The following is a 14129-nucleotide window of genomic DNA, read 5'->3' as shown; positions in this document are numbered from 1 at the left end:
CAGGGTGTGCCCGCCTCCGCTTGGGGCGCTGACACTGAATATCAGCACTCTTGGCGCCGCTGCGCCAGCCGCTGCGGAGCGGCAGGCTGCGGTACTGCAGGCCTCCTCCTTCTCTTAAGGGGGAGCTGCCTGCAACGGGGAGATCGCCGCTGGATAGTGCCGGCAAATGAGCCCGGCACCACGGAGAAGTGCCGGGCTCGCGGAAAGCAGCCGGCAATGCCGCGGGGGGGGGTGGTGGAGGAGGCCGGGGAAGGAGGTGCGGGCAGGCGGCCGCCGAAAAAGCGGCTGGCCACACCTTCCGCTTTAAAGCGCCCCACTAAGGCAGCAGGACGGCCCCGTTTTCTGGTCGCTGTTTGCGGCCGCTTCGGAGGAGGCGGCTGCAACTAAATATGGGGATCGGGCCGGTTTCGGGGCGGAACCGGGGCACTGTGCACACCGATGACATCATCGGTGCCGGCGCAGCGCTAACGGCTACCGCCGCCAATACCGCTGCGCTGAATATCTGCGCAAACTCATTTCTGGCGCAAAATCACTCTTTAGGCGTTAACTGGGCGCAAAGCTGGCAGCGCCTTAATGAATTTCTAGGCCTTCATGTTTACAAATGTTTGAAAAGCAGGAAATAGCTAGTTAACATTTTGAAGTTATAAACTATCTACATCAAAACTGACCCTGAAAACTGTTTTATGATGCAATAAAAGTTCACTGCTTCACTTTAAATTGTGTCTGCTCCTTTCTTTGCCTTGCGGGGGGAGGGGGAGGTACAAGGCGCCACTAGCTTGTGAAGGTGTTGGCTACTAGCAGTTCCCGGGCATTTTTCTCGCTCACAGGCCTCCTGCTTACACAGACGTCCTTGCAAGGAAGAAATGGAAAGAGTTGTTAAAGTAATTTTAATGAAGTGACTGGCTAGAAAATCACCCCGGCCTATGGCAGGAGAAACGCGTTATCGTCTTGGTAATACATCATACCCGCCTGATCAATTTCACAGCCCGAGATGATTTTCCAATGGCCCAGTAATTCCGTTCCAAACGCGTGAGTACGGTCGGGATACTCACACATCTGGCCAGAGGAAATGCCGGTTTTCAGCATGCACAGCGCATGCGGGGAAAACCGGCATTTCCTGTCCTCTGAACGAAGGGGTTCAGAGGCAGAACGCGTGCGACTGCACAGGCAGCACGTGCGCAGTAAAATTCGCCGGTTTCATTCATGCTTTCAGTGAGGTTAAGTCCTTACAAATTACACATGAAAAAAGCATGAGTACAGTTGCTCCAGAGGCTGCGGAGGAAGATATATTTTATCCTGGAGCTTCTGAAAGGCAATATTTTTGTTTGGTAAAGGGAGGAAAGTTATTTTAAGAAATGCTGAGGTAAGTTTTAAAGTTTATTTTTGTTTTTTAAAATGGGTTTTCAGTACTGTAGGTAGAAGGAGCAATTGTGGCTATGTGAATTGAATTTGCTGTGTTTATTAAATGTGAAAATGACTCCAACATTTTTAAGAAAGAAACTTTTCATCAGTAATATATTATTTTAAGTAATTATGTATGTATGTCTGTATATATTCCTTTGCGTATATGTATGTATGTATATATTCCTTTACTTATGTGTATGAATGTATGTATTTAATTATGACTTTCAGAGAAAGTAACTTATTGGAAAATCATAATTAAATACATACATTCATACACATAAGTAAAGGAATATATACATACATACATATACGTAAAGGAATATATACGGACATACATACATAATTACTTAAAAGAATATATTACTGATGAAAAGTTTCTTTCTTAAAAATGTTGGAAATGTTACATTATTCATTTTAGAAAAGTCATTTTCACATTGGACAGTGGCGGGACAGAAAGGATACAAGATGCTAGTTTCGATCGATCAGCGCTTCTCTCAGTCTGCTGCGCACTAGGTTTACAAGGTGAGCTTAGGGCCCAGCGCTGAATTCAGCACAAAGGTCCAAGTTGACCCTGGTGACGATAAGTCAGCGTTGCATGCCGACTGACGTCACCTCTCCCTCATTTTAATTTGCAAGGCGATGGATCTTACCGGCAGCACTGCATGACCTTCGAAAATGGAGGACGCCACGGCCACCCTCTTACCGCAACTTTTTACTGGTAACAGGTGGCACTAGGCCCCCGAATGTTTAGCCCATAGTCTCAGATTAAGGGGACAGTAATTTAGGACTAAGATGAGAAGTTTTTTCACTCAGAGGGTGGTGAATCTTTGGAATTCTCTGCCCCAGAGGGCTGTGGAGGCTCAGTCGTTGAGTATATTCAAGACAGAGATCGATAGAATTTTGGGCACTAAGGGAATCAAGGGATAGGGGGATAGGGTGGGAAAGTAGAGTTGATGTAGCAGTTCAGCCATGATCTTATTGAATGGCGGAGCAGGCTCGAGGGACCGAATGGCCTACTCCTGCTCCGAATTCTTATGTTCGAACAGGAGGGCATATCTGCAGCTTACACTATCATTAAAATTTCTAAAATAATAATGAAAGCCACTGAAATGAATGAAATTGTCAGCTGTTTCTGTGTATCCAAGTAATTCACTTATTTCATTCTTTTTATTGAACTAACAGTATCATCCCCTCCACATTAAGGAAAGTGTCTGCTCAGCTGTAAATTTGTATTTCAACAGTAAATGCTTGTAAAAGAAGAAATTATGGTTCTTACTGATACATCTACACTTGTTAATGCAGAAAACAGACAGCGCGGTTCAGTGGCCCCGATTTTAAAAGAGGGCGGGCAGTGAGTCCGGAGTGTTCGGGGCCGTGGAGCCCCTGCCAATCTTAACGGCAGGGCCTCATTCAAATAAAAGTTCCCAGAGTCCCGCCCGACACCCGGCCAGATTCACTACCTGGCTGCAAGCGGAAGCGGGATTTGGCAGCAGTAGGCCGCAGCCTGGGACCTGTGGGAACGGTCCACGGCAGTCAATGGAAGGAGGGGTCTGCAGGCGATCGGGGGAGCAGGGGAGCTGAGGTTCCAGCTCAGTCGAGGAAGGCCAGGGCTGGGGAGGCCCAAGGACTCCTTGCAAGGCCTGGTGGGAGCACGCCTGCCCCTCCTGGCCCAAAAGGAGTTCTAAAAGCAGCAAAATGCTTTTTAACTTACCTTGGCCTCTTCTGGCCAGTCAGCTCCTCCCGCCATGGTTCTATTGCTGGGTTGCAGACAGTGCAGAACTGCTCCTGACGGGAAGTTAATATTACGTTGCAGCGCCAATGACATCATCGGGCCTTGACTTCTGAATGTTAAGCAGGCCCCGCCTGCCTTTAACGGGAGCCTCGTTGATGGCCTCAATCGCTGTCATAAAAATGACAGTGGCAGGTTGGAGCCGGGAGCTAGATTTTTCAAATTCTAACCCCTCTCACGCACCATTGTCACTGGGCGAGGGATGTTAAACTCCTGGCCATAGAGTGATAGGGACCAAGCCTTACGGATCGCCGGGAAGATGATTCTGGGCTGTGCAAATAGTTTTTAAGTTCTGGCTGTGGCTGTCCATTACAGTAACATCAATGACCATTGAATCTTTTTGGCTCCATTGCTATAGCTTTGTGAACTTTAGTGGTTAGGTGGATGAACACTTGCAACTCTTGTGCAATGTCTGGGCTGTACGGAAGATGTTGGCAACATTTAACTGTTCGCAGAAGGACAGAAAGGGGTCGTCTGTAATGGAGATTCTTGCAAATAGAATTTATGGGACCGATTTTTGTGACTGCTGTAGGTCGAGCTGGCAGTGGGTCCACTCCACCAGCCTGATGCAGTCAGCGGGAGGACCGAGCCATTTCCGCAGTTGGGCCTCATTTAAGTGTAATCAGCAAGCTGCCAGCGCTAATCACGTTCCCTATAGGCTGCTCACCGATTCTGGGGGCGGGGAGGGGGGGGAATGCAGTGCGGCAGCCACTACTTAAAATGGTAGCTCCATAAAGCGGAGGTGCACTTTTCGATGATGGCTAGTGGAAAGTAATTTTCTGAAGCAGCGCTGTAAGCATCGACGCAGGCCCCAAGGATTTTTTTTTTATCGGACATTTTGAATGACTGTTACTGCGGATTTGACCAGCAGCCTGTTTGGAGAAGATGGGAGGGGCCCAGGTGTTCGTGATGGACAGGAGATTCCATCCAGGCCTACAAACTAATTATGGGAGAATGTCTGGGCAGAGAGAATTCTCTGGGAAGACAATGGGCTTGATTTTGCCAGGCCCGAGGAGGCGGGTTTGGAGGCGTGTGAGGTGTTAAAATTGTAAAAACTAGTGGGCGGGCCCGATCCCGCCTCCATCCCGCCTCTGAGCAATTTTCCCAAATGCGTGTTTTCTGACCTGTTTCCATTCCCCCTCCAAGAGGCGGGATGGGCCCTTAAGGCCCTTAACAACCAGTTAAGTGCCTCTATAATCCCATTTTGATGGTCCTTTGTGATTTTAACAGTTTTCCCACGTGCTGCATGCCTCCTCTGAAACACGCCAGTGAAACCTGGTGGTAGCACAAGTGGATTGCTTACTAACAGCTGCAGCTCCACCATTAAAAAGGAGTTTTCAGCAATCTTCATTTGCAGGTGGCAGAACTTTGTTGTCTCAGGTCTGGGGGAACTTTCAGCAGGCCTACTCATTATTGTGGATGTTTGGAGCCTGACACCCAGCTCCAGAGTGACCTCCTGGGAAACCCCTCTCCCCACCTTGACTGAGCACTTCCTCAACTGAGGCATATACCAGAAGCATGGGAACCATTTATTTCCTTTCCTCCTGGACATCAGATTCAGACGAAGACCAGCCATGGCAGCAGCCGTCAAAGTCACCATAGCACTCAACTTTTTTGCTTCAGGCCCCTTCCAGGGATCAGTAGCAGACATCAGCGGCGTCTCCCAGGTGGCCGCACACACTTGCATCACGCAGGTAACCGATGCCCTCTTTGCCATCGCGCACAATCACATCCATTTCTCCAAGGATCAAGCCAGTGTAACTGCGCGTGCGGTTGGGTTTGACAATCTGGCAGGCTTTCCAAGGGTGCAGGGCGTCATTGACTGCACACATGTGGCCCTTAAGGCACCCCATCACAACCCAGGTATTTTCGTCAACCGCAAGGGCTTCCATTCCCTCAACGTACAGCTGGTGTGTGACCACAAGAAGGAAATTTTCCACGTTTGTGCCAAGTACCCTGGCAGTTGCCATGACTCCTTCATCCTGCGCCAGTCTAGTGTGACTCTGCTCTTCAGTCTGCCAGACCAACTTAACGGATGGCTACTTGGAGACAAGGGCTATCCCCTGAAGATGTCGCTAATGACGCCGTTGAGGAGGCCATCCAACGAAGCTGAGGAGCGCTGCAACTCCGGCCACATTTCCACCAGATCCCTCATCGAGCAAACCATCGGTTTGCTGAAGATGCGCTTCAAATGCCTGGATAGATCAGGTGGAACCCTGCAGTACTCAGCAGCCAGGGTCTCCAGAATTGTCGTGGTTTGCTGTGCACTTCACAACATGACACAGCATCGTGGCTGAGGAACAAGTGGCTCATTGCATAGCCTCCTCAGATGGGGAGGAGGAGGAGGAGAGTGACAACGACCAGCTTGCAGAGGCGCATCAACCAGCGCCAGCAGCATGCGAGCACATTGCTGGCCGGGATGCAAGGGACGCACTCATCTTGGCCAGATTTGCTTAGCCTGGCCAATCAAAAACTTCTGTCTTGCACCTTCTTACCAGAGCATTGACAATGGCCAAGAACCTGCGGATTCCGATCACCCTGACCACCATACTGACAATTGCAAGTCACCCTAAGCCCTCATTATGGAAGTCCCATTTGCGAAATGACACAGGCCACAACTGCAAGTTTTCCATCAGAATTTTTTATCAAAACAAGCAACTGATGGCATTTCAAAAATAAACACAACATGACACCCAAGTGACTACCCTTGTGACTACTTGTGCATTATTTTCTGTGCTCCTACGTGGTGCTTCCCCTGTGGCTTCAACAGATGTGGAGGCCCCTTGCTCACTTTCTTGCTGCTCCTGTCTCGACACCTTTGGCGAGCATCCTCTGGGGTTGCGAACCTGTAAGGGCTCGGCAACAGTCTGCTGCTCCTATGGCTGTGCAGGGGTTGAGACGCCGATCTCAGTTGGGTGGGGACTCTGGTCGGGCTCTGACCGAGGGCTTTGCAGTGGCATGGTAGTGTGAGTGCTTGGAGAGGAACCCCCACTTCCTTGTTGTCTGCCACCAACATCCCTCTCATGGGTCAGCCCCAATTCAGAGCTAGCAAGTGGCTTGACAGCACCTTGCTGCAATTCAAGGGGTCCATGAGGGCCCGTTTCTGTACTGGAAGTCCTACTCCCGAGGACTTGCCTGAAGGTCTGGTTTGTTTGCTCAAGAGCTGACCATTGCTCCTCAAGAGATGTCCGTCTATTCTGAACAAAGACCATGTTTTCCATACCCTAGCGACTAAGCTCCTCTGTGGATGTAACCATCCTCTCCTCTACCGTAACCATCCTCTCCTCTACGGTAGCCAGCCTTACCATCGAGGTAGCCATCCTTTCCACGGAGGTTGCCATCCTTTCTGTGGTGATGCGTTCATGCGTCAACGCCTCCACAAAGGCTCTGCTCATGTTTGCGATGGACTCCTCCATTCGCTCCACACTCGCAGCGACCCTGGAGACAAAACCTGCCAGAGACTCCTGCACCTGTTCCTGGAGTTCCAGCACCGCTCTTCTTCTGGATGGACCCGGAGGCAGAGGGTCGACATGCAGCTGAGCCGAGCTGGCAGAGTCCTGTGCCCTACGACTAAGACACTCTACTGCTGTCCCTGTCTCCACAATCTGCTGATACTCACTTGTGAGCTGTGATACACCAGGTGACAACACTGCACTATCTCGCGAAGGTACCACTGAGGTGTGAGTGTCGGCGCTGGTGCTGGGTGCGCTGAATTCTGCTGACGCTGCGCCCTCAGAGGTTGCAGCTTCCTCTGAGGAGTCTGGAGGCTCAGGCTGTTCCTCCTGGATAGTGGGGACGGGGGCTTTCAATGGTCCTGTGGGGGAGTAAAGGAAAGAGTCAGAGATGTGAGGCCAAGGTTACATGCACATTGAATATTGCAGATGATCAAAAGTCAATCTGTTAGAGTATCAGAATCATTATCAGTGACTCATGCAATGTCAGTGAGAGAGATGATAAACTATTCTGTCACCAGCTTGCTGTGATGCACCCATATGTCCGTCCCCTACTTGCGCACCCTCTTCCACTCCCACGATCTCCAGGGCCGCCTCCTCCCAGGGGGTGAGCTGGGCTACTGAGGGTGGCCCTCCTCCTGTCCTCGCTCTTTCCCTCTTATTGTGAGCTTTCTTTTCCTGCAATGAGGGAGACAAGTGGAGTTTGAGTGAGAATGAAGGAGTGAGTGTAGAGAATCCATATCATTGATGGCTAGAAGGAGACAATGATGGAGTGAGGTGACAAGACCAAGGGCCCTTCCTGTGTATTGTAAGTTGTTTTCATAGCATCACAATGATAGGGAGCGTGAGGGCTGCATAGTCGAATAGTTAGGTGAATGTGACCATATAGAGAGAGGGAATGGGTAAGTGTACAGGGATGTCATTGTCAAGTGGGATGTGGAGGAAGAGGTTGTCAAAGCTGAGTGCTGGTGAGGAGAGGCAATGGGGATCAGATTGAGGGTGATGGGAAAGTCATACTCACTTTTCCAGTGCGCAGAAGGTCATGAAACCGCTTCCTGCACTGCAGCCAGGTTCTGTGGCACATAGACAGCAAGTTGACCTCCTGGGCCACTTGCATCCACACAGCTTTCATCTGCTGGGGAGGCCTCTTTCTCCCTGAGGAAGAGAAGAGCACCTCCTTACTTCCTCTTGCTCCCTCCACCAGAGTTTGCAGGGCGGCGTCATCGAACCTTGGTGCAGACTTTGGCCGACTGCTGGACATATTGGCTGAATGAATCAATCACAACACTGGCCATAAAGTTTAAAGTCTGCAGAAGAAGCAAGGCTGCTTGCAGGCCTTAAATCCAGCAGCATTGATGACGTCATTGGAGGCGACTTTCAGAATGGAAAGACTCATTGGGCCAAGGGTTCCCACACGCTGGGAATCAATTGGCCAATTAGGTGAAAATCGCATTTTTCCCCCACATCAAAGTGGAGTCGGGTAGAAAGCGGCTGACACGCCCCCAGCCTGCCCCAATGACAAAATCGAGCCCAATATTGGGTCTGGGTAGGTGACTCACGGTGACGAGCACCTAGATGAGATAGCCCTGAAAGGTAGGAACCGGACAAAAGAGGGCCATTGTAAATTAATGGGAAGCCACTTAACCCAGGATCAGGTGAGAAGTGTGGCCCATCATCTGCCATTAACACCAGCACCTAGATGCGATAGCCCCGAAAGGCGGGAAAACAGACAAAAAAGACATAGAAGGGTGATTAAAAAGACATCACTGCAACTACACAGACCTTAATGAACTTTTAGGGTATACAGAGAAGGCAGCTCTGGCCTCTCTCTCGCCTGCTCTCGAACGAAGCACTCCATCCGGGATGGAGAGAAGAAACCACCACGAGTGACAAGAGCCTCGCCTTGCTCTTCGATTGTAGGATCAAACCTCAAAACTGGGACTTGGATACTGCATCGGCGATACGGAACCAGGAGACACGTTCTACACAGGGGAGCAGCCAGCAAGAAAATGGACAATCGGGGTGAGCATTGTTCAAGCCCACGCATCCTTAAGACCACCGGTACTGTGTGAGGGGGTGTTGTGTGTCCCAACCAATCCAGAGGGGTTTAGTGGAGAGGTTCTGTGTGTATTATATAGTGTATGTTCCGGGGTTTGTGGGACAAGTCCATGTTATACTCTGGATTGCAACACAGTGTGATTTTAGGCGTCTTAATACGAGACAGGGGCCTGTTCGACGGGCCAAGTTGTATTGTTGTACTGTTTGTTTTACGCCACCAGGCATTTTACGTACTGGAGGCGGGTGTGTGAGTTAACCGCATGGTTGAGTCTGAAAAGCTTGTCTGTGTCCCAATCCTGTTCACCGTAATTCCTGTCATATAGAACTAAGTAGGAGGGGTGATTCGAACCACCAAAGCAAACCATCTACAGCGGGCAGCGTGCGTTTGTCTGGGGCACCAGATTGTTTGAAGCCACTACAGAGGTGCTCAACTGGCCAAGTGAGAGGCTGAAAGGGGGAATGCCTCTTCCCCGCCAATGGGCGATGACTGCCCAGTCAAATTAATACACAGCAATGGAGAAAGGTGACTGTGCAAGTCAATGCCACTTCCAGGACCTGGCTGCAGTGCAGGAAAAAAATGAGTGACCTCAACAGCACTGTCAAGGTAAGACTCCTCTTTACAACTGTCTTTCTCTGTGCTCTACCCTGCACGGCCCCTTCACAATCAATCCTTCCCTCCCTCGCTTCCTATGCCTCTCCTCTAATCTTCACTGCACTTCCTTCTGCTTGCAAAGACACACTTAAGACTTGCTATGGGACTCACAACTACTTCCTCCTCTTGGCCATGCTTGCTGCTTGTTCCTCTCATCATACACACTATGCTAAGTTCAAAAGCAAAATACTGCGGATGCTGGAAATCTGAAATAAAAACAGAAAATGCTGGAAACACTCAGCAGGTCAGGCAGCATCTGTGGAGAGAGAAACAGAGTTAACGTTTCAGGTTGATGACCCTTCGTCAGAACTGGAAAAAGCTGGAGATGGAACAGGTTTTTAAGCAAGTGCAGGGGCAGGGAAAGGGGGGAGGGGAGGAAAGGACAAAAGGGAAGGTCTGTGATAGGATGGAAGGCAGGAGAGATTAAGAGACATTAAGAGAGATTAAGAGATGGTGCAAGGCAAAAGGAGATGGTAATGGGAGAAGTTAAGAAATAAAAGATGGCTCAGAGGAAGTGTAAATGGCACTGGCAGAATGAAAGACAGCTGCCATGTGGGAGAGAGAAAAATAAAACATAAAATAAATGGAAAAAAAAAGGATAGGGGCAGAGGTTATGATCTGAAATTGTTGAACTCTATGTTGAGTCCAGAAAGCTGTAAAGTGCCTAATCGAAAGATGAGGTGCTGTTCCTTGAGCTTACGCTGAGCTTCCGTGGAACAATGCAAGAGGCCGAGGACAGTGAGGTCTGAGTGGGAGTGGAGCGGTGAATTAAAGTGACAGGCGACCGGAAGCTCGGGGTCCCCCTTACAGACTGAACGGAGGTGTTCCGCAAAGCGGTCACCCAATCTGCGTTTGGTCTCCCCAATGTAGAGGAGACCGCATTGTGAGCAGCGAATACAGTATACTAAATTGCAAGAAGTACAAGTAAATCGCTGTTTCACCTGGAAGGAGTGTTTGGGGCCCTGGACAGTGGGAAGGGTGAAGGTAAAAAGGCATGTGTTGCATCTCCTGTGCTTGCACAGGAAGGTGCCGGGTGAAGGGGAAGGGGTGTTGGGGGTGATAGAGCAGTGGGCCAGGGTGTCGTGGAGGGAGCGGTCCCTTCAGAATGCTGAAAGGGGAGGTGAGGGGAAGATGTGTTTGGTGGTGGGATCACACTGGAGGTGGTGGAAATGGCGGAGGATGATCCGTTGAATGTGGAGGCTGGTGGGGTGAAAGGTGAGGACAAGGGGAACCCTATCGTGGTTCCGGGAGGGAGGGGAAGGGGTGAGGGCAGAAGTGCGGGAAATAGAACGGACACGGTCAAGGGCCGTGTCAACCACAGTAGAGGGGAATCCTCGGTTGAGGAAAAAGGATGACATGTCGGAAGCACTAGCATGGAAGATGGCATCGTCGGAGCAGATGCGGTGGAGATGGAGAAACTGGGAGAATGGAATAGAGTCCTTACAGGAAGAGGGGTGGGAAGAAGTGTAGTCCAGGTAGCTGTGGAAGTCAGTGGGCTTGTAGTCAATGTTTGTCAATAGCCTATCCCCAGAGATGGAAACAGAGAAGTCGAGGAAGGGAAGAGAAGAGTCGGAGATGGATCATGTGAAGGTGAGGGAAGGGTGGAAATTGGAAACAAAGTGAATGAAATGTTCTAGTTCAGGGCGAGATCAGGAAACAGTACCGATATAGTCATCAATGTACCATAAAAAGAGGTGAGGGAGGGGACCTGAGTAGGACTGGAACAAAGAATCTTTATTAAAAACCTGTTCCATCTCCAGCCTTTTCTAGTTCTGACGAAGGGTCATCAACCTGAAACGTTAACTGTTTCTTTCTCCACAGATGCTGCCTGACCTGCTGAGTATTTCCAGCATTTTCTGTTTTTATTTCAGATTTCCAGCATCCGCAGTATTTTGCTTTTGTATTAGTGTTTAATTCACTACCACTTCTCTTCTAAGAATGCCCACCTTGAAGAAGTTCTGCTCTTCTCTCCAACGGGATTTCCGTTTGTCTCTTTTACCTTGTTCATCTTCATTGCTTTCTGTCTCCCTTCTTGTGTTTGATCAGGTATCTACCAAAACTCACTTTCACAGCCACATACCTTTCCTCAGCAACTGTCTCCGGCTCCGACTTACTCCACGTGGATTCCAACTGAAATTACAACCTTCGTCTTTGGATCCACCCAGGATTACAGACATCTCCAAGATATTCAGCGTTCCTCGAACCACTGCTCTCGCCGTATCCTGAGATCCACGCTGAATGCATTGCGTCGCCAGATGAACACTCTCGACCTCTCTCTTCAGCAGCACCGACTCACTCTATCTCAAAGCTGTCTGGGTCCACAGTTCTATTTCATCCTTCGCCTCATCCGACACTTTAACAAAAAACTTTTTTTCTTCCTTTCAGGTGTCAAGGATCGCAAGCTTCAACAACTCTTGGACACCAACGCACCTCCAGAACCTTCTTCCCCTTCACTTTCCTCTGACCCCACCCCTTCTCCCAATCTCACCCCCTGCCGTGTTTTCACTATCCCCTCTGACCTTCCCCTCTCTGACCCCGAACGCTCAGTCCTTAGCAAAGGCCTCAGCTTCACCCCCTTATGCCCCCATCTCAATGAATTTCGAGCTCGGCACAATGCTGAGCTCTTTTTCCACCGCCTTCGTCTCCGTGCCCACTTCTTTGGCTAGGAGTCTTCCCCGCGCACGGCTGACCCTTTCTCCCACTTTCAGAATTCTCGTTCTACCTGGACCACTCCATCTGGCCTCTTAACCTCTCTAGATCTTTTCATTGCAAACTGCCGCCGTGACATCAGCCGTCTCCATTTCACTGCTCCCCTCACTCACTCCAAACTACCTCTCTCTGAACTTGCAGCACTCCATTCTCTCAGATCCAACGCCAACATTGTCATTAAACCTGCTGACAAGGGTGATACTGTTGTTGTTTGGCGAACTAACCTCTACCTAGCGGAGTCTGAACGCCAAATCTCCGACACCTCCTCCTACCTCCACCTGGACCATGACCCCACTACCGACCATCAAGCCACGGTTTCCAAGACCGTCACTGACCTCATCTCCTCTGGAGATCTTCCCGCCACGGCCACCAACCTCAGAGTTCCCCAACCCTACACAGCCTGCTTCTACCTCCTTCCCAAGATCCACAAACAGGACTGCCCTGGTAGACCCATCGTTTCAGCCTGTTCTTGCCCCACGGAACTTATCTCTTCCTATCTCATCTCTATTTTTTCTCCCCTTGTCCAGTCTCTTCCCACCTACATCCGCGACTCTTCTGACGCCCTCCGCCACTTTAAGAGTTTCTAGTTTCCTGGCTCCAACCGTCACCTTTTCACAATGGACGTCCAATCCGTCTACACCTCCATCTCCCACCAGGATGGCCTGAGGGCGCTCCGCTTGTTCCTTGAACAGAGGCCCAACCAGTCCCCATCCACCACCACCCTCCTCCACCTGGCTGAACTTGTTCTCACATTGAACAACTTCTCCTTTGACTCCACTCACTTCCTCCAAATTAAAGGTGTTGCTGTGGGAACCCGCATGGGTCCCAGCTATGCCTGCCTTTTCGTGGGATATGTGGAACATTCTTTGTTCCAGTCCTACTCAGGCCCCCTCCCTCACCTCTTTTTCCGGTACATTGATGATTGTATCGGTACTGTTTCCTGCTCTCGCCCTGAACTAGAAAATTTCATTCACTTTGCTTCCAATTTCTACCCTTCTCTGACCTTCACATGGTACATCTCCGACTCTCCCCTTCCCTTCCTCGACTTCTCTGTATCCATCTCTGGGGATAGGCTATTGACAAACATTGACTACAAGCCCACTGACTCCCACAACTACCGGGACCACACTTCCTCCCACTCCGCTTCCTGTAAGGACTCTATTCCATTCTCCCAGTTTCTCTGTCTCCACTGCATCTGCTCTGACGATGCCACCTTCCATACCAGTGCTTCCGACATGTCTTCCTTTTTCCTCAACCGAGGATTCCCCTCTACTGTGGTTGACACGGCCCTTGACCGTGTCCGTTCTATTTCCCACACTTCTGCCCTCACCCCTTCCCCTCCCTCCCGGAACCAAGATAGAGTTCCCCTTGTCCTCACCTTTCACCCTACCAGCCTCCACATTCAACGGATCATCCTCTGCCATTTCTGCCACCTCCAGCGTGATCCCACCACCAAACACATCTTCTCCTCAGCTTTCCTTTCAGCATTCCGAAGGGACTGCTCCCTCCACGACACCCTGGTCCACTCCTCTATCACCCCCAACACCCCTTCCCCTTCGCCCGGCACCTACCCGTGCAAGCGCAGGAGATGCAACACATGCCCTTTTACCTCCACCCTTCCCACTGTCCAGGGCCCCAAACACTCCTTCCAGGTGAAACAGCGATTTACTTGTACTTCTTGCAATTTAATATACTGTATTCACTGCTCACAATGCAGTCTCCTCTATATTGGGGAGACCAAACGCAGATTGGGTGACCGCTTTGCAGAACACCTCCGTTCAGTCCGTTAGGGTGACCTCAAGCTCCCGGTCGCCTGTCACTTTAATTCTCCGCTCCACTCCCACGCTGACCTCATCGTCCTCGGCCTCTTACACTGTTGCAATGAAGCTCAACAAAAGCACGAGGAACAGCACCTCATTTTTTGATTAGGCACTTTACAGCCTTCTGGACTCAACATAGAGTTCAACAATTTCAGACCATAACCTCGGCCCCTATCCTTTTCTTGTTCCATATTTTTTTCACTCTCTCCCACATGGCAGCTGTCTTTCATTCTGCCAGTGCCATT

General features: G+C 50.1%; 1 pseudogene; it reads left to right on the top strand.

The window, feature by feature from the left end:
• Positions 1 to 2079: 2079 nt before the first annotated feature.
• Positions 2080 to 12730, top strand: LOC147122265 (uncharacterized; annotated as a pseudogene).
• The last annotated feature ends 1399 nt before the right edge of the window (positions 12731 to 14129 follow it).

The sequence above is a fragment of the Somniosus microcephalus genome, chromosome 3 (genome assembly GCF_052327205.1).
Source record: "Somniosus microcephalus isolate GS21.2 chromosome 3, FLI_Smic_1.0, whole genome shotgun sequence".
NCBI lineage: Eukaryota > Metazoa > Chordata > Chondrichthyes > Squaliformes > Somniosidae > Somniosus > Somniosus microcephalus.
Note: the sequence above shows the minus strand (reverse complement) of the source record. Positions and strands in the feature narration are given on the sequence as shown.